Below are 21667 nucleotides of genomic sequence, written 5' to 3'. Positions count from 1 at the left end.
GTAATTATTTTCCATATTAAATGCACAGGTTACTGCGCACCCTCTCCCTTTTTATAAAACTAGTTAATAAAGGATAACCTTAAGAATTACTGTGAGTTAATAAGCAACTTATCTGGGCTTTTGATCAAACTGAAATAACACATACTGAATGACTTCAGTATTTTATAAGGAAACATTCCTCAACTATAACATTCAGTTTACAGATTGTAGTGATGTAGTTCTCATACCCGCCTGCCATCTGCTGCTGGGCTTTGACTATTACAAACTTTTACTTTGAAGCTTTGCTTCAGTTTGATGCTTGTGATGTACCGCTCTTATCCTTAGATTATAATGAAGTTGTCCCTGTGTTTGTATGCTGCTGCTAGCTGTTGAGTGACTCTTAAAGAAATGTTTAATAATTGCTACTTTACCATCTTAGGAAAGTGGGGGAGTTGTACAATGCTACAAGCTGCAAACTAAGTGTTACTGATAAGTGACATTTTGTGTTTGCATTTGTTATTGAAAATCGCATATTGTGCATTAACTGAAAAGTTATTCTCCTAAAATTCTGAAGTGGCAGTTAAGTGGGAAGTGTCTGTAGAGGCTTGAATATAGTTTGACAAACGTGTTCTTCTGTTCCTACCTGAATGTTCACATAGTAATGCTTTGTAAATGTGTGGCAAGAAGATATGACAGCTTCACAAATATCTGTTAATGCAACATTCCCTATAAAAGCCATAGTTTCTCCTTTTTATAAGTGGACTAAGCATGATAAGAACTAACAACGGCAGCTACCCTATTAGCTTTATATTAACCTACTATATTGCAAGAAAAGGCAACATTAGTTTGCATCATTTAAATACTACTTATTTTTTTTGTTTGAATCTTTTTAATAAGAATTCTGCGTGCAGACCTCTGTAGTGCAAGGGCAAGATGGCGAACACGGCTGTGTCCGAGTGAGGCAGGACACAAGCGCTCTCCTTCACCCTCCCCCCTGCCTGCTGGATGTCCATGAAGGAGTTTGAGGAAGCGTGTAGCATGAAGTGAGGAGTCCGGAATGCTGAGGCTGCTGTTGTCTACATTTCGACAAAAACGCAGATTCTATCTACATACCGCTGGATTCTGCTGGCATTGCCTTGGCGGCGGGTCTGCGGTCACCTCCTGGTGCACGGAGGAGGAGGAGGAGGAGGAGAGAGCTGTGGTAGCCGGCCAGCAGTTTCAGGGCTCTGTCAAAGATCTGGATCGGAACAGGAGCAACTTGGATAGGATGGGTCCAAAGAACGCCATCACAAATGTGGTTCTCAAAGGGCCGCTACAAACACATCGTCAGCAGCGCCCCCGGCAGCCCAAGTCTCTCAGAACGGATTGCAGACGGTTACAGGGCGAGGTGCCTCGGGTGCGGAAACACCTGAAATTATCGCCAAGACGCAGCAAGACACGACTTTTGCCCCTGGTGTTGTGGAATCCATGGTTGTGGCAGTATCAAGGGTAACGATTGCCAGGATCTTAAAAAAAAAATTGTTAGGTAAAACAAAGGTGCAGCAGGCACATCAAACCGCCTTGAGCAGCAGCAGCACTTCTTCTAAACATGGCACTTAATACTTTAAAGTTTTCTGCCTCAATACAGGCCACCCTTTCCCCTAGTAAGGAATCAAACCTTGTGGGCGACAGTAGTGGAAGCGAGCAGATTTATATTTTAACTGACCTAGACCTTGCTGATTTGATTGCTGCTCCTGTAGGTGAGGGTGTACCTGGTACTCAAAATGACTTGTGTCCAGATGTTCCTCTGGCCGTTTCTAGCGGCCCCTGTGCTGACCTGTTTCAAGGGACTGTGACTGGTAGTGAAAACCTCTCTGGAGAGGCGTGCATTGAGGTGGATTCCGGGGATTCAGGCAGAAGATTTGATTCCATGTCCGACGTCTCCATTGCCTCGGAGGCTGAAAGTGTGGACTGGGCGGATGATAGAAGTTTAGCCAGTTCTGCTCCTCTTGAGGAAGAGGAGAAGAGCTGAGGAGAAAGAAGTACAGTTCGGAACACACAGGAGGTAAATCATTTGTTCAACGCATTGCCTGGGCGGGTAATAAGTAACGAAGGGTCACCCATTCTAGATCTCTCTACTGTACCTTAATCTGATGGGACGAATGGTAGCAGAGGGGGCGTAGGCGTCACTTATGGAGAAACTGATAATGATATTACCCTCACTACCATATATCAGGCTATCATGTCACACCATGAGGAGACAAAGGTGGGAAGCCTACGGGTCCAGGGTGCAGTGCGCAAATTACAGAACACGGTGCGACGTGTGGCTAAGTCCTGTACCGAGCTGTCAGTAAGGATTGGAGAAGCCAAGGGACGAATCTCTTCAATCAAGGATGAATTTGCTTTACAGAAGGGTGACGTCTCTTCCCTTCATTCGATCTGTGATGATATAAACTGGAAACTAATTGACATTGACAACAGGTCAAGAAGGAACAATTGGCGCATATTGGGCATCCCCGAGGGACTAGAAGGGGAAGACATTCGCCAATTTGTAATTGATTTGTGTGTTGAAGCCTTTCCTGAGTTGACTCAGTGGAAATGGGAGTTTGAACTACAAAGGGTACATAGATTTCCTTTTCAGCTGCAGGGGGGTGCTAGAGGGGCAGAGCCCAAACCTAGGGCAATAATGATTTTTTTGAGCAATTCTTTACTCCGCGAGTGCCTATATGATTTAGCGCGGCCGGATCGTAACAGGAGAGCAAAGGGTTGTGAGTTCTTTGTGTGTCCAGACTACTGTGCAACAAAGGTGGCACTTGAGTCAACTGATTTCACCGTTCCAAGAGAAAGGGGCGCACGCCTTCTTACTAAACCCCTCTTAAGCTCAAGGTTATTACAAGGAAAAAACACTATTATTTACTTCCCAGATAGCTGCACAGGATTTTTGGGGGAACTTTAAGGGATAATAGGCCATTGCTGTAGCCATAAAGGTTCTTCTAATATACACTGTTCTTTTATTCAGGGGGCGGGGGCGGGGGGCACTCAATCCTTTCTCTCCATCACCAACAGGGACTATTCAGTCCCTCTGCCCCAATTGGGTGGTTTCAGGGGTAGGCGGGGGGGGGGGGGGTGGGGGGGGTAGGGGTTGTAAAAGGGAGGGGGGAGTTGGGGCGGGGTGGTTGTGGGGCAAGGAACACAGTGGAGGGGTGGGTACACTTGAACGGTAGTAAGGCATGGTTGAATAAATGTATTTCAGCATCATTTTGCTTTTTTGAGTCTATAGCAGCAAGCAATGCATCAAATAACATGTTGGGAAGGAAATTGTTGAGCTTTTCAGTTACGATAAAACAATTCCTATTTAAGGATGGGCAAATTGGCTATTTGCTCGTGGAATATATGTGGTTTGAATAACAGGAAAAAAAGAGGGATCATAGCTCAGATTCTTAAAACAATGAGGGTAGAACTGTTGTGTGTTCAGGAAACACACATTGTATGGAACATTAGGGCATGGTTAGAAGATCTGGGTTTGGAACTTGTGCGTTGCACACGTCAAGGATCGACCACAAGAGGGGTTGCTATTTTGAAGAAATATGGGTGGGGCGAGTGCAAGCGCGTTGAGGCAGATCAATATGGTCGGTGGGCGATTATTGAGGATAGATGGCCTTGTGGCGACTATTCATCCTATGTGGGGATTTCAACCTCCACACGGGAGGAGATGTAGACATACGGAGTAATCATCGGTATGATGGCAAAAAGAATAACGTTTTTAAAGCTACCAGGGGTCTCCTTAATGATTTTGGTTTAGTAGACGTCTGGTGGTTGAAAGGACTGGGTGCCCCAGGTAATACCTTTTATTCTGCCCCTCATCACAAACATGTACGACTGGATTACTTTTTTATAGCTACAGAACTATCAACTAATGCTAGGTTTGACATCTAGCCTAAAATAATTTCTGACCACAATCTGATTATTTTATATTAAGAAATAGAATCGCTGTATCGATCCCCCAAAAAACCTTGAATATTCGAGCGTCAACTCTTAGTAGACTATGGCTACTGTGAACACATTTCTAAATGGATAGCAGAGTTTTTTTAGCTTAATTGCTAAATTAAACTAAACTAAATTAAATTAAATTAAATTAAATTAAACTGCTCCAGGGTGTATGGTATGGGACGCGTTTAAGTCGGGAGTTCGGGGAGAGACCCTGAGTTATTCCATCAATAAACAAAGCAGATTAAGGGCGGAACATGTTGATGAGATGAATAAACTCCGGCTTCTAGAAACTAACTTCATGCAGGCAGTCAGGATTATGATCAAATCTCGACCGATCTTGCTGTTCAGAAAATGAGGGTGTACCAAAATGTTGCTACTAAGCTAGCTGCCCAAATTGCTGTACATCGTTCTGACCTTTATGAGGTGGGGGAGAACTAGGGTCGGTTACTCGCTGAAAGGCTACGGCAGAAAGAGGTAGCTAGGAGGATCGACTATGCAGGACGAGCAGGGGCAACTCCACGCAAAACCTGCGAAAGTGTTGGAGATCTTTAGCAAATTCTATAGTCATCTTTGTAGGAATGAGGACACCATGGAAGTAGAAGGGAAAGTAGCAGAGTTCTGGGGGGATAAGGAGTTTCCTTAGTTAACTACCGAACAAAAAGAAGAGCTAGACGCCGATATAACTTGTGAGGAACTTGAGGCAGCAATATTACCTCTTGCTGTCGGTAAGGCGGTGGGACCAGATGGGATCCCGCTGGAATTTTTCAGAACTTTTCTGCCGGTCTTAAAAGAACAAATGTTGGTGACTTTTTTTAATGCACAAAAGGGAATAGCCCCACTATCATGGCGGAAATCGATAATTACAGTATTCTTAAAAAAAGACAAACCTCTCTTACCATCTTCTTAGAGACCTATTTCTTTAATTAACGCCGACAGTAAAATATATCCGAACATTTTAGCGGGGCTTCTATCAAGGATTATCTCAATGTTGGTTTCATCATTTCAGCAAGGGTTCATTCCCGGCCTTGATACTGCTGATCATGTCCGGCGGGTGATCGCGTTGATGGACTGGGCAGAAGCTACAAAGACTACAATCGGAATCACCCTGTTGGATGCCGAGAAGGCATTCGACAGGGTGTCTTGGCCACATTTGTGGGAGGTTCTACGCCTGAAGGGATTTGGACCTGATATGTTGCAAGCAGTGAAGTCCTTATATCAGCTCCCTACTGCTTGTATATGCTTAGCAGGTAGAGAATCGGATCTCTTCACAATTAGCCGCGGAACAAGACAAGGATGCCTGAGTTCACCCTTATTATTTGCCTTACATATTGATTTTTTGGTCTAAACTAAACCACTCTATCGATATTAAACCAGTCAAAGTGTGAAATACTGAGTATAGAGCTCTGGCCTATTGCTACTACTCAGCTGGCTTCCGCACTGCCAATAATTGAAGGTCTGGCATTAAAGTTTGGGCTCCTGTCTGGTTATAAGCTAAATTTAACTAAAAGACAGATCTTATGTGTCGGGGCAATCCTCTTGATGGCATATCTACCGTTTCGGAAGCCACCTACCTGGGAATTAAGCTTTGCTCACCAATTAATAAGATCCCTGAAATAAATATGAATCCTGTATTAAATAAAGTGAACCTAACGTTAGAGCGAATAGATCTTCACTTATCGCTGCATGGGAGGTCGAATGTCTTAAAGATGCTTGTGCTGCCCAAAATTTCTTTATATGTTCAGAAACATCCCACTTGAATTTCCAGCATCTTGTTTTAAAAAGACTTGAGAACATTAGCTTGAGATTCTTGTGGTGCTACAAAAGGCACAGAAGGGCGTACAAAAAGATGGTGCTCCCTAGAACTTGTGGGGGTTGGGGCATCCCGTAGTTCTTGATTTATTATTGGGCTGCAGTTTTGCAATTGATTTCCCCTTTGGTTGTTGGAGACAGGGCTAGGCCTTTGCCTTGCCATAGCCCTTCGATTTATGAGTTCGGGCTTGGTGAAGAGGCTAATAGCTGCTTGGTTAAAGTACTGGAACCCAGCTACTTTACAAAAAACTAATTTAAAATTCAGAAAGCCGCCTATGCTGTGTGGAGGCGGGTCAGGCGGCATTTGGGTCTCTCAAATATAAATGCCTATACTCCACTGGAAGCCGCTGGTGTACTTCCTCTGATTTTTTGAGACCAAATCGTATTAAGGTGGCGTCAGAAGGGAATTTGACGTTTAGGAGATCTTTGCCCGGATGGTCAACTCCTTGCTTTCACAGAACTACAAGCACATTATGGCTTGTCAAAACATGATTTGTTTTAATATTTGCAAATTCGTAGCTTTATTAATACGCTAGGCCCGGGCATGGTGTCTCAATTTAGAATTTGTATTTTAATAGATCGGTTGGGGAAGGAATGCCCATAGGTCTTTTTTACTCTGATTTGATAAAGCTATTACCAGATGATCTAGAGCAACGCCAAGAGAAGTGGGCAAGGAAGCTAAATACAGAGGGAATTGATATAAGTACTTCTATTCTTTGGCAAATTAAGTTTTGCTGACGGGTAGGATGCGGGCACAGCATTATATGGCGATTTATGACATGTACTATACCCCTGGTAAAATTTCTAAATGGGGCACAGGAGTTGGAACTAAATGTAATAAGTGCGGTTCTTTAGCTGCAGATGCTGTGCATATGTTCTTTACGTGCCCTAAACTGGCTGACTTATTCTTGCCTATTGAAAGCTCCTTACATTAATATTTGGTTCACCAGTGTGTATTACTGGGGAAATTGTGTTGACAGGAGTCAATTCAGGCCCTGATGCACAAATAAGATCTAAAGCTACGATTTCTTTTATGTTTATATGCATGGTGATTGTTCGTGCTTGTATTACAAAAGATTGGATCTCCCCTGACCCTCCGTCATTCATTTGCTGCCGTGCACGACTTCTGGCGATGTATAATCTTGAAGTAGCAATTTATAAGACCAAGGGGAATAGGAAGAGGGTATTGGGGGCAAAGATCTGGGCTCCTGTGGCTGACTGGATTTAAGAGACAGTGATTTAGTTCTTATGGATTGTTTTCTATTTCTCGAGTTGCTCCATCTTTTGCTTTTTCCTCTTTTCTTTGCGGTTTTATGTTTTTTGTTCTTAATGTATTTGATGCCATAATTGCTACTGTATTCTTTTGATGTGTTTTTTGACCCCACTTACTTATTGATGTATATGTTGAAGAATCATTATTCCTTGCATTAAAGGGGAAAAAAACTAATAAAAAAATGTTTTAAAAAAAATCTTTTGATTAAGTTTTTATTCATTCGGTGTACAACATTTTCAATGAAGAAAAATGCGATTGTAATTATATTTACAGCCATAGTATAGCTTTTAAGTGACATCTCCGAGTTGATGCATACAACTTTCAACAAGTACGGGGGGTAGTGCAGTCAACTGATCACAAATTGCACGTGTAACAAAATTCAGAAAACTACTTAGCAAGCTTGAGTATCAAGTGGTTCATTTGAATCCAATGAGGGGTCAGATGACCATACCTTTGCAATAGAGGAGAAAAGATTCCATTATATGAGAACAAAACAGTAGGAACAATAGGAGCCTGTAACTTCAGAACCCGTCGCCTACCCCTGCACCCAACTCAAACTGACCAATGAGGTATCCAACTACACCAGTAAATATGGAAGCTGAAATACAACCTAAATGGGCAGTGGCAGGAAAAAAGCCAGATCAGCGTGGTAAATCACTAGTTAGTGTGTGTATCGGCCAACTCTTGCAACTTCTCCATTTTCCTATAGGCCAGGGTTGCTCCCATCATTCTGCAAGTCTGAAGATCTGTTAGTATGGAGTCCCAGTTGGAGGCTATGAGATATGTGCGCTACTCCAGGGCATCCTCCCTGTGCAACACCACATTTTCTGCCTGCAGCCACACAAGGAAGGAATGCTTCTAGGCCTGAAGAGAAGGAAACTTGGGCAACTTGCACCCCAGGGTGATAAGGTGATTAGTGTCATGAAGCCCAAATTGAGAAACCTGGAGGATACCTTAGCCTTTTTGGCCCTGTGGAATAGACCCAGTATGTATGTTTCCCATTTATGTAATGCTGGGTGCTTCGTGCAAGACGATAGCCGGGTTGTGACACCCTGCCATATGCACAGCATATGGGGCAGATCTGCATCTGCTATTGGTATGGGGGATAGAGGTGCACTACCTGTTGTTAATGTTTTAGCAAAAACAATATTGCTATCCTAGAGATCTTTTTACTATTGGTGCATCACTACTGCGCGTGTGAGAGCACGTACTGCTATGAATTGAAAATCTAACAGGAACCAGGTCCTGAGTGTGGTGAGCACTGGTCACAAAGAACCAAGAGTTCTAAACTAATCTACTTACTCCTGCTGCAATTTCCATACATATAATACAGAATACAGAAACTCATTAAATCATAATGAATGTACCATTTGTTCTTGTACTAGTCAACAAAAATAGAACAAACCGTTCAGTGAACACTTTGCACTGTATAACAATGAGAATACATGTTATACATTAACCCCTTCCATGCTGGTGACGAACCCCAGCCGTCATGCACTACGGTGCTCGTGTGCTGATGACGGCTGGGGTTCGTCATGGCCCGCCCGTGTTCGGCCGGCGGCCGCACACGGGAAAAAAAGCGGCCGCATCGAAGGGGTTAAGTAAAAAAAGATCTTGACTAAAACAAAATGTTCAATATACAATATTGCAATCCTTGTGAAAAAATGCTTTTATCTTCCCATTGACATCAAGCCAGATGCATTTCGGGACTCTTTGGTCCCTTCCTCAGGGGCGTGTCTGTTCTATTGTTCTATATGTGTTGACTAATACAAGAACAAATGATACAGCCATTATGATTTTTTTTTTTTGTAAAACATTTTTTATGAAGGATAAACAAACATCAGCAATACAATGACATCACAGAGGGAGCAATACGAAGGGCATCTGAGGTACAGTAGGTAAATTACAGAATACAATCATACATGATGGAAGGTCTAGGGTGATGGGGGGGTGGGGGTCATCGATTACAAGAGCCAAAGGAGGCTGACATATTTCTCCACTACAGGAGTTCCACAGGCCCCACACATGAAACCATTTTTTGGGACATCCACAAGCTACATATAGAGTCTTTTCTTTGAATATTGCCCTGTCCAAGTCTTTTTCCCAATTACGTGCTGTAGTAGTGTAGTGGTGCCCCCCCCCCCCTTCATCGCTGGGCAATATTCCTCTTGGCCAGCATTAGCCCCAGCGTAACCCACTGCGTCAAGCAAATATTTAAATCATTTGGTTCCCATATGTTTAAGAGACACTTACGCAGCTGCACAGACAGAATGGTATTGATGATGTCATGAATATCCCACCAGTAGGGTTGGACCTGTGCACATTTTCAAACTATGTGAAAAAAGGTTCCCAGCTGGCCACATCCCAGCCTACAGCCGCCTTCGTCTGCCCTTCCCATTCGTACCAATTGGGGCCCGTTACATAAATAAGGTGGAGAAGTTTCAGTAGGGCAAGTCGGAGACGAGCTGCTATTACTACTACTCTAGGAGAGGAGACTTCCTCCTGCCACTCCTCGTCGTCCATTTCTATGTAATCCCCTGTCCATTTCTCTCGGAGGGCCCGGAGAGAGTCCGAGATGTTGACCAGTTTTCCATATATCAGGGAAATGGTGCTGTCAGAGAGATGACCATCCAGCAGTCTGTCTTCCAGTGGGGATGATTCCGGCAGTGTGGTCCCGGGCTGTAAGTGTGTACGAAGTGCGTGTCGAACCTGTGTGTAGCGGAAGCGCTCTGATTCGGCCCGGTTATATTGTTGCTGCAGCACTGCGGAAGACTTAATATCTGATTTGGCCCACAAATCCCTTATGCATGCAATACCTATGAGATCTCATTTGTCGAATCCCTTACTCCTCCACAAGTCCCCCATTTGCTCAGAATCCCATAGTGATGTTGCGAGCGTTAGCTTACGTCTTCAGCCTAGGCGATTGGTGGCAGCATGCCAGATGTGTACTGCATGTTTGGTGGGGCCCGTAAGTGGATATCGCCGGGGCCTAGAGTAGAGGGCTCTACTGAAGGTCCCTTCCGAGAGGAGCCAACTATCCATGATATATCCCGGGTCGCAAGGTTGGGCATAGGTGCAGTGGTTAATGGAGGACAGTTGAGACGCCCAGTAATACAGCTTAATATTTGGGAGTCTGATGCCTCTGTCATACCAGTTCAGAGAAAGTTTGCTGAGAGCAATGCGAGGCTTAACGTTCCACAATAGGTCCCTCTGGAGGCCCTCGACCTCTCAGAAATATGACACGGGTATCGGGTCCATGAAATTCTGAAGTACGTACAGGAATCGGGGTAAAGACATCATCTTAAAAAGGGCAGCCTTACCTAACAGGGAAAGGGGAAGCGACTTCCACCTGTTGATATCTTTACGCAGCTGAATCAGCAGGGGCTGGAGGTTGCGGGAATAGCGAAGAGAGGGATCCAGAGAAAGGAAGACACCCAAATATGTAAATCCTTCGGTGCAAGTTTGGAGTGGGCACCCACGAGGTGGGGTCGGAGGCTCGCCCGCCACCACGAACAGGAGGGATTTGCTCCAGTTTATGGAATAACCGGAGTACCGTCCAAAGATTGTGAAGATATCCAAAACCACTATCAAAGATCTCCTAGAGGAGGATGAATAGAGAAGGATATCGTCCGTGTAGAGGGAAATACGGTCTTCCCAATCCGAAGACCAGCACATACCCCTGATCATCCGATCCGGACGCATCCAAGCTGCCAGTGACTCTAGCGCTAGGGCAAACAGCAACAGGGTCAGGGTCAGGGGCAGCCCTGATGGGTCCCCCTGCCCAAGTCAAAGGCGACTGACTTCTTATTGTTGATCACCACTTGGGCCATAGGTTGGGAATATATTAACTGCACCCATTGTGTGTATTTAGGACCAAACCCCAGTTTCTCCAATACTGTCCACAGGTATGGCCATTCAATGGTGTCAAACGCCATGGCTGCGTCTAAGGAGACTATAACCGCCGGTTCCAATGTAGAAGCCGCTAGGCCCAAAACCCTGTGAACTCTGCGTAGGTTCAGAGCAGTATTACGGTGCAGTATGAAACCTGATTGATCCGGGTGGACCAGAGTCCCAATCACCGCCAAGAGGCGAGTAGCAAGGAGTTTAGCCAGGATCTTGGGCTCCGCGTTCAACAGGGATATTGGTCAATAAGAACCATATTCAGTCTTGGGCTTCCCTTCTTTGTGGATAGTTACTATGGTGGCAGTACGTTGGTCCAATGGCAAGAGTGCGACCTGCCTTGAGTCCTCGTACATGGCCTTCAGGTACGGGGCCAGTTTGTCTGGTCTAAGTTTGTGCAACTCAATTGGTAGCCCGTTTGGGCCAGTGGCTTTGCCCGGCTTGAGCGACCGCACTGCCGACGCTATTTCATCGTTTGATATATTGCTGTCCATGAAGTCTTGGTCGACCACCGACAGCCTGGGCAGAGCATAATCGGTAAGCATCTGGCGGGAATCACCTATAGGGTAGGAGGCAGCCGAGGTGTAGAAAGCCCTGAAGTGGGCCGCAAAACGGTCCACAATAGCTTGCGGATCCGACAGGGAATCACCCTCCTGCCCTCGGAGTTCAGGTACTAGTCTGCTTGCCCATTCTCTCTTATCCAACCAGGCCAAGAGTTTCCCGGCTTTGTCGCTTACCTTGTAAAGCCGTCCCTGAACCACTCTCCCCATGGCCTTAGCCTGGTCTGTCGCTAGCGCCCTGTAGTCCTGTTGTTTAAGTTTAAGAAGGTGGAGCTTATCAAATGTGACATCCATTTCTAGGTCTGCCTCCAGTCTCCCCACCTCTGCCTCCAGCACCACCAACTCTTTGCACTGTTCCTTCTTTTTCACCAAAATCAAGGAAAGGGCCTGGCCCCGTATGACCTGTCTTAAAGGCCTCCCAAAGCACCTGCGGGGATTCCACCAAGCCTTCATTCTCATTAAAATAATTATCAATCAATTGTAAAGGGATCTTAATCCAGAATAACAATCCATCAGTATGTGGACTGAAGGTGAAAAGGGCACAATTTGGAGAGGTTTTCTTCTTCTTTAAACTGCGCAAAGTGAGCATTACACATGCAAATGAAGGTGCAAAAAGTAACAGCTTATGGATTGGTGAACTGGAAATTCACTCTGTAAATTGATGGGGTGAAGCAGAAGAAATCCCAATTATTAGAAGATTCAATATTGGCACTCAGCAGATCCTGGTGTGGCTCAGTGAAAGGAGCAAGGAAAATTATTTGGAAAAAAACTATTCAGCACACAAAGTTGAGTTTGACTGAACTTGCTAAGGACGAGGGCTGGGGCACAGCCTAGTATGGTGGAAAGCTGGACTTATGGTAGTGATGAAATAAAGTGCGCTGAAGTAGTTTACACGAATAATCCTTTGCTGATTTTTTTTACCGTATTCTTTCCCTACTAAGGAACTTCATACTAAGGGTAGGCAAGATGCCATCATTCCCATTCTTATCACTTTCTTCACTGCTAGACACTCTGTTGTCTGGTAAACAGGAGATACATATTTTAAATGCTGAATCCCTCTCCGCTGGACACGCTTTCACCACAAAGAGATTCCCATATTGTGCAACTTAGCTGTTGCCTTCCATTTGTAGATATGGCATTTATGCACTTAATCCCTCTTTACTAGCCAGATGTCAATGCCCTGGGAAGATAGTTGTACTACAACTGAAAGATACTTGTTAAACACACTGGACGTAGATTTTATGGTGAATGGGTAAAGTTTGAGCTCATAATGATTTCCACTTACCACAATCTGAAAAACCGGTGATAAGAGCTGGATGCATCAGTTTATAAGAAAATAGGAAACTTTTGAGATCTAGCATCAATAGGAAGTCCTACCCACTCCCATGTAGTACTGGAATGGCTATGGAATGTGGTCATCTTGAAATGTATAGTCATCAATCTTCTACGAGTCAAAATATACCATTGTTCTTTGGTATGAGAAAGTTTACAGAATATATATCTTGCCCCTTTCTCAAAAAAGCATTTCCTCTCTTGCCACGTTGTAGTAGAGAGAGCACCTTCTCAATTAGCAGTTGCAGTCAATCTTTTTGGCTTTGCTGTTTCACTGAAAAACAGCAAGTGGCATGGTCTCATACTTGATGTCATATTTGTTCTGTGCAGTGGCAAGCACTTATTAGGCAGGTAATTTTCTTCTAGCTGTTTGTTGGTAGAGGCATGAATGTTTGGGGACCTTTGTCTCTGTGCCTCAGAAAATGCGTGACTGTACTGCAGGCTGAGGTGAACTTTTGTTTGTGTACTGCTGTCGGATGTCTGTGGAAAAACTATGTTCATCTACTTTTGAAGTTGGAAATTTCCATAAAAACACAAAAGGGCCAGCTTAATTGAAAAGCCCCAATAGAGTTTGCAGCTTTTGTGTCGTTAATTTTTCCAGGATATCAATCTTTGGCCTAAAAGATGCTCTCCATCGATAGGATATTCAAATGATCCAAAAATCTAAAACCAGAAATTCATACCCACGGATATCACCATAAGATTACAAGTGGTCTTGATTAAAAGGCAAGAGGTACACACACTATTGGAGGCACATTTTTTTCCTGCATATAATACAATTTCCCCCTCTTATATTATTCCTGAGTGCTATTTTTGTGGTGTTCTTGAACATTCTGTGCTAGCTCCTTTATTTCTTCCCACTAATGACTACTGGAGTAGCTTAGCAGATTTGAAGAGTTAGCAATATGCCTTTTTACAGCAGCATCTACTGCTACACTTTTCCTGGCAGCCTCAATGAATTTACTATCCTTGTCTGGTGTTAGACGTTCCCCCGTGACTTGGAACAGTAAACCTTTACTTGCTAAGTGCATCACCACTATGTCACAAGCTACATAGTCTCTACTGCAAATGGGCTCCTCTGATGTAGCCCTGCATTTCCGTTCAACTCTATTCTAGTTTAGATATTAGTCTTTTGAGGGTCCTTGAAGTTCTCAGTGGTGGATATAAGAACTGTCATCAGTATGGTAAAGTACTGATTTCTTTTTTTTAGCACTAGAAATAATCTCAATTTAAAAAAATCATTTTCGACCTCCCTTTGCATTTCGACTCCTTGATGAAAAGTAGCTCCCTGAACGAGGCAATTTCATTGGGGGAACCTTAATGGGGTCCATCTCTGAGGCCCCTACTGTAGAATCTGAATACATATATGTACAATGCATCATCCTAAGCCTCTCTTGAAGGGGAACTCACATCTAATCAAGACACATACTTGTCGTCAGTATCTTTAGTTGGTGGAAGTGATGGTTCAGAAAGCTTATCTTGATAATGTTATTTTGGGTTGGCAATTTGTGTACCTCCTCTCAAATAGCCTCTTCAAACATCAACATGCTCTTTTTTCATGTAGGACCAATCGTTCAAGATTGGGCAACCATGTGACTATTTTCAGGTCAATTTGTATATAATGCTGTTTGATGGTGACATTTGGGTTGTTGTCAATAGTGTCCAGAAAAAATTCTTATTGAACTCGAGAAATTATCTTGATGTTTTCGGGATCGCGACTTTATTAAGATTCTTCATTGCAGCATGGAATTTGTGACTAATTTGATTTTGAAATGGAAGTAGGAAGAAGCAGTTGTTCCCCACTTACCTGGGATTGTTTTGCCCTGTGTAAGAATCATTTGATGGACAATTTATATTTTGGGCTCGATCCGACTTTCAAGCTAACCCAGGTCTTCTTTATGACCCTCTTTCCTAGATCCGAGAGCTTCATGAATTTGATCCACTTTTTAAAGCTGGCACAGAAAAGGTGGCACCTTGTCTTCAGATGAAGGATGGGATGGTGTCATAAGTTGTGTCAACTGGATGTAGAGTCTGGTCTGAGCACTGTGGACATTTTTCAACACGTCTCCAGAATCGACGTCTTTGCCACATCCAGATCAACTATGGATGAGGGTCAGTAATCTTCAATACCCTCATTTCAGTGCTCTCTTCCAATTCTTCCAATGTCCCTGCGGAGGCTTGACTGAGGCTTTATCAACTATTTGGATGTAATATGCCCACCTTTTATCAAGTCCTTGTTTTATTGTAATTTTGCAGTAAAATACAAGACATTGAACACAGGTCCTTTCTTGGTGTTGCCTTGGAATGGAATGCCTGTGTACACTATTGATGAATGACAGACCGAAGTAAAGTGCTGTTGGAAGAGGGGTCGAATTTTCGAGCTGTATTTAACATGACCTAACCAAGCCTTCCCGTGTCTCATACTGCCTTTTCTCAATGGCCACGTGTGTGAAGAAAACAAGTTACTTACCTGTAACTTTGGTTCCCCAGTATTGGTAAATTTCATAGATTCCCATGCTTTGTATCATTCCCCGTCGTCAGCCTGGGAGCCTCAGTAAATAGAAAATACCATAGCAGTATGTACAAAAGAGAAAGTAAGGCCTAGGCCTCATATCATTTTGTAGCGTATCTACCTCTTTTTGTAAAATAGACCAACACGTTGCAACAACCAATCAGATTAGCTTCACCCCATAGAACCCTCCTGAGAGAGCCTCAGATTTTCACAGCTGTTGTGTAACAGTAACAACCTTTGCTGAAGGTGGAGCTCTCCCAGGGGAGGAGGGTGGGAGCATGGGGATCTATGAAAGTTACTAATACTGGGGAACCAAAGTTACAGATAAGTAACTTGTTTTCTTGCCCCAGTATAGGAACTTTCATAGATTCCCATGCTTTGTATCAGAGTAGCTAGCAGTAAGTCACAAGTGCACATTTTGCTACAAGCTTATTACAACATCTCAGCATAACTGTCTTCATATGACCATATATACCTTGTAACAATACATCAGAAAAAATTATGCGATACAAAATGTGCAATCACAGGAAGGAGGGATAGAAGGGAAAGCTCACCTCTCATTGGAAAAGATTCCTCAGGACTGCTTGTCCTACTGCAGCTTCGCTCCTTATGAAAGAGTCCAGGCAGTAATGCTTTGTGAATGCATGGGCACCGCTCCATGTGGCCGCCCTACAAATGTCTTTTATAGGGACTCCAGCGAAGAAAGCTGCTGAAGATGAAACTGATCTTGTGGAGTGAGCTCGTACCTGCCTCTCCAGCAGCTTCCCTGCCGCTTTGTGGCAATAATGAATTGCACTTGAAATCCAGCGTGATATTCCTTGTTTTGAGAGAGGAAGTCCTTTTCGAGGTGCACTAAAAGCCACAAAAAGTTGAGATGATTTTCTAAAATGCTTTGTGCGTTCAAGATAAAATTTGAGACATCTCTGGACATCCAGGGAACGTAGAGACCGTTCTGCAGGGGATGTAGGCCGAGGAAAGAATGACTTTAGAACCACTGGTTCGTTCAAATGGAAATCCGAAGGGACCTTTGGAATAAATTTTGGATTGGTCCTTAAAAACACAGTGTCCTTTTTGAACTGTCGAAAGGGTTCTAGAATGGAGAGAGCTTGCAACTCTCCTAGCTGAAGTGAGGGCTAAAAGGAGAGCTAATTTCCAAGACACAAATTGTAAGTCCACCCTGTGGATTGGGCTCGAACGGAGGTCTCATGAGATGAGCCAGAACCAGATTGAGATTCCAAGCTGGAGGTGGTGGCCGCACTGGAGGAAAAACCCTGAAAAGACCTTTCAGGAATTGCTTGATAATTATAGCCGACCAGAGAGAAGGACAAGAAGCTGATCTCCTGAATCTTGAAAAAGCCACCAGATGTACTTTGATGGAAGAATGAGAAAGGCCCGATTTAGCCAGCAATGGAATGTAAGGCAGTATCAGATGAGGAGCTGAAGAGAATGGATGGATGGATGTGTTCCCGATGACACCACAGGCAGAAGCACTTCCATTTATCACAATAGGTTTTATTTGTACTTGGTGCGCGAGCTTGAGTTAATATCTCCCTACATTTCTGAGGGATATCCAAGCTGTGGAATTCTCTGTGCTCAGGAGCCAGGCCTTTAAATGGAGAGAGCTCGGATCTGGATGTACCACCTGTCCCTGGGACATTGTTAATAGAGATGGAATGGGACATAGGTGAAATGGATGGTCCTGAGAAAGCAGGAGAAGTTCTGTGAACCAGAATTGGCATGGCCATGCTGGTGCTATTAAGATCATCCTGCAAGTTTCCATCTTTATTTTCCTGAGAAGCCATGGGATTAGGGGAATTGGAGGAAAGGCGTAAACACCCTCGATTGTGATCCCTGCTTGCATAGAGTCTGCATTTCCTGCTTTCTGGAGTCGCAAACAGGTCCATTGTTGGAGTTCCCCAACGTTGAAACACTTCCTCCAGAATGTCTTGATCCAATTCCCACTCGTGACAGGCCGATCTTAGACAACTCAAGGTGTCTGCTGTTGTGTTGAGAGTGCCTGGTAGATGCTCTGCTGAAAGAACAAGGTTGTGGAGAATCGCCCATTCCCATATCTCCTGGGCCTCTTTCGAGAGCAGATGAGACCTCATACCTCCCTGCTTGTTTATGTAATGCATGGCCGTTGTGTTGTCCGTCCTGACCAGCACGGTTGCGCCTTGAACCTTCGGCATGAAAGCCTGCAAGGCTAGGCGAATCGCTCTGAGTTCCAAAAGATTATATGAAGAAAACGCTCTTCTGGGTTCCGGTGACTGCTCACCTGGAGGTCCTGTAAGACAGCGCCGCAACCTTCCATTGAGGCGTCTGTGGTTAGAATCAGAGGGGATGGAGCCAACCTGAAAGAGAGACCTCTCGAGATATTTTCCTTGATAGCCCACCAACCTGCTGCTTTTCTTATGAGAGGAGTGACCTGTCTCTTGTCCTCGAAAGAACCTTCCACCTGGCACCATTGCATGTCTAGCTGTTCTTTTAAGGGACGCATTCGTAGTCTGCAATGCGGAATTAATGGTATGCAAGATGATATCGATCTTAGGAAAGACTTGTATAGACGAACTGACAGGGATCGTCTCTTTTGTACATGGTTGGCAGAGAAGATTAGCTTTTTCTGTCTTTCCTCCGAAGGAAAAGCCTTACAGCTTCTTGTATCCAGAAAGGAGCCCAGGAACTTGACCTTTCTGGATGGAAAAAAGACTAATTTGTCCTTGTTAAGATGCAGACCAAGGTGATTGAAAAGTTGGATGCAACTTTCGACTGCCTTTGTCGTTGCTTGAGAAGATGGAGCTTTTATCAACTAATCGTCTAGGTAAGGGAAAACTTCTAGTGATTGTTTCCTTAGGAGTGCTGCTACTGGGGCCAATACCTTTGTGAATATCCGCGGAGCGGATCTGAGCACGAACGGCAGTACTTTGAAATGAAAGTGGCTCTTGGCTACTGTGAAGCGTAAATATTTTCTGTGAGCTGGGTGGATCGGAACGTGGAAATATGCGTCCTGGAGATCCAGAGTCGCCATGTAATCCCCTGTATTTAGAAGACATAAGACGTCTTGAAGAGAGACCATTCGAAAAGAGAGTTTTATGACATAGTTGTTGAGCTCCCTCAGATCTTAAATTGGGTGCCACTTTTCCTCCATCTTGTGAATGAGGAAAAATCTGGAATAGAACACTTTTCCTCTTTGAGAGAGTGGCACAGGTTCTATCGCTCCCTTGGTGAGCAGTTGACAAACTTCGAGACGGAGAAGATGCAGATGTTTTGATTCTGTGGCGCGAGGGGCTCTGGGAGGTGGGAGGTCTTGGAATTCTAGTCTATGGCCAATTTGAACGATATTTAGGACAGACGGTCTGTTATGATCTTCCAGCAATCGAGAAAATGTGAAGATTAATCGCTTTAAAATGGCCTCCGCATTATACAGACACTGCCGGAAACACTAGTTTGATAGTCCATCATTAGTGTTTAGCAGCGTCTGCTTAAACCAGGAAGAGGAAGGAAAGGTGGCGTCTCCTGTACTCGGGACGCGACCGGAGTTACCGAGCAAGGTAAGCCAGGTGCAGAGGGAGGCTAAGATCAAACTAATCAGTATTGGAGGTTTTAGAAAAGTAATGTAATACATTTATAACTCTGCAGGCATAATGGATGCAGCATGGGGAACATGAAATAGACGAAACCGGCAGGCTTGTAAGGTACGAACCCGGTTTTAAATTCAAGAATGGGGAAGGGAGTGAGTAAGCAGTGCATTCGAAGCTAAGAATATTTCATAGATTGTAGGTCACCTAACCAGCACACGAAGAGAAAGGGCTAAACATAATGGGAAATTGATAAATGGGCATCAACCTGTAATACTTCAGGTAAGCAATGGCGATATAAATTTAACTTCTAGAATCAGGCAATGAATTATTTCGAGTATGATAGTGAAATGGGTTTCAAATTTACTTGTAGGCTAATAACTTTGATGGCGTGCAATAATTGATTCGGAAGATAAAGGTGAAGGAGAGAGATAAATATAGAAAAGTGATAGAGAAGCGAGAGGTAGGTTCTTGAATAAACCTTGATGTATTCATAACGCATTGATCCAAATTGCAGCCCTAATTCTCAAAGGGTAGAGATTGAAGTTGTGAATTTTCTCTATCCCAAATAGACAATAGTGCAAAGCCAAGTTGAGGTAAATATAACCCATATTACTTGGTAATTATGCATGTTGGGCAATAGGCTAATCACGAGTGGTCTTAGTCAGAATTAACCACTTTCCGTACGTTTGATCGCATGAAATGCTTTGGACACAGGATAATGTGCGGCACAATGATTTGTTAAAAGAAAAAAGTATTTCCTTTTATCTTATTTTGCAATTGTATCATGTAAGAGAAACACGGTGTAGATGTTGAAATATGTACAATGGGTATGTAACACATTACTTTGTAGAGGTTTCTATCGAGCACATGGTTGTCTTTAGGGGTCTGATGAGGCTCTGTAAAAAGTTATCAAATCAATTGAAATAAGGGGTTGTAAAAAAAAGTTCTTTGTATTATTTCCAGCCCTGATGAAGCCGATGGGTTCTGTATAACCTCGGCGAAACGCGTTGTCATGGGATTGGAAAATAAAAGAAGAAATTGTGGAAGAGCCTTGGGACTGATCTGACATTATTGAATTATTTATTCTAAGAGACTCTAACTATTGTGATATGTTGAGTGCTGCAGTATTGTATTGTTTGTAAGGTATACCTAATCGACGGATTGGGTGGTGGGAAGTAAGGTGCTGCCTTCCCCATTTCTGCAGGCACCAGTACATTTGAAATTTGTGGTTGAAGATACTTATAGTGTATTTTCTCTAGAGCGCCAGGGAATTCCTCAGCACCTAAAAAAACACAAAAGAAAATGTGTAATCCTGCTCCCTATCAATGTTACAAGGGGTGAAGGACCAGTAGGCAGAGCCAGGAAGTCGCTATTGGCGTTTAGAGATCTCTCCCCTGACGTCCCTGTCTACCTCGGGAAGATTGACGAGAGAAAGACGCCGATTGACTTTGCCGCTAAGAGTACTGAGGCTTGAATGATTGAGAGGATTGTGAATAGGAGGAGTAGTGTTGCTGGTAACCTCCCCTATATGAAGAGAAACCTTTTCCTCTTGCACCCCGGAAAGTTACTTTTCGATATTGAAGTGTGCCCAAAGATCTTGCTGTTTCGGTATCTTTTTTAATGTCCTGTAAAGCATCATCTACATGCCTTCCAAACAGCATATCTCCTTCGAAGGACAGATCCAGAATCTTATTCTGCACCTCTGGGCGAAACCAGGTACATCTCAGCCAACCTTGACGCCTCAGGACCGCTGAACCTGCTTAGGCGTGAAAAGCCGTTGTAGCAATGTCCATTGCACAATCTATAATTTCTGATGAAGATCGTTCACCCTCTTCCAGGATTTTTCTCGCTTCCACTTTGGCAATCTCTGGAAGCTGTTCAATGAAATGAGAGAGATCGCACCACATTTAGCGATCATATCGTCCCAAAACTGCTACTGCGTTCAAGGCCCTAACAAGGAGGCTAGACATACAGGAAAACCTCTTGCCTACATTGTCCAGGCGCCTGCCCTCTTGGTCTGGTGTTGCAGTCAGGGGTGCCGTCGGGTTTCTTGATTTTCTTTGGGATGCCTGAGAAATAACCGAGTCCGGTTAAGAATGACCAATAAGACAGGCAGGACTGTCCTCCGGAACCTAATATTTTTTCTCCAGCAACAGTAGAACCGGAGTTACAGTAGCTGGAGACAGCATCACCTTCTTGATGTCATTCCAAACATGCTCTACTATGGGTACGGAACGGATAGATTTCTTGTAGAGCTCTTTAAATCATAGAGGAAACAGTCCGATTGTAACACAGGAACAGGAAGGCCAAATATTTTAGATGCTCTTTCCATAAGATTATGGAAACCCCCTATGTCTGCTGGAGGCGAATCCACAGGGTCCGGAAAAGGTGAAGCGGGATCTGGGATAACAATCGTCCCATTCTGCGTCAGGATTTTGGATATGTTCCACATTCTGGTCCTCATCTGATGAATCATCATCAGCAGGCACTGTAACCACATCATGCCCTTCCATCAAAGGCTGTTCTCCCTGCCTTTGAGAAGTTGATGCCACAGACGTAGAAGGAGGTTGCTGAGGTGGTGGCGGGGGAGGTTGCATGGTTTCGGAGGTTTGAGATGGGAACCTCTTCTTGTAATCCAACAACATCAGCTTTAGGTCATTTATTAGTGAAGACGGCATGGCCGCCATTCCTTGTCCTGGTTGTACCTTAGGTGTATCATGAGGAGTGAATTGAGTTTCTGGATGATGTTGACCCA

At 44.0% G+C, this 21667-nt stretch overlaps 1 protein-coding gene across 1 annotated transcript in view; it reads right to left on the bottom strand.

The window, feature by feature from the left end:
• IGF1R (insulin like growth factor 1 receptor) overlaps window positions 1-21667 on the bottom strand; it is a 1159892-nt gene that overhangs the window by 118159 nt on the left and 1020066 nt on the right. The window lies entirely within an intron of this gene.

Source organism: Lissotriton vulgaris, chromosome 2_1 (genome assembly GCF_964263255.1).
Source record: "Lissotriton vulgaris chromosome 2_1, aLisVul1.2, whole genome shotgun sequence".
Classification (NCBI taxonomy): domain Eukaryota; kingdom Metazoa; phylum Chordata; class Amphibia; order Caudata; family Salamandridae; genus Lissotriton; species Lissotriton vulgaris.
The sequence above is the reverse complement of the archived record's forward strand: the minus strand, read 5'-3'. Positions and strand labels throughout refer to the sequence as shown.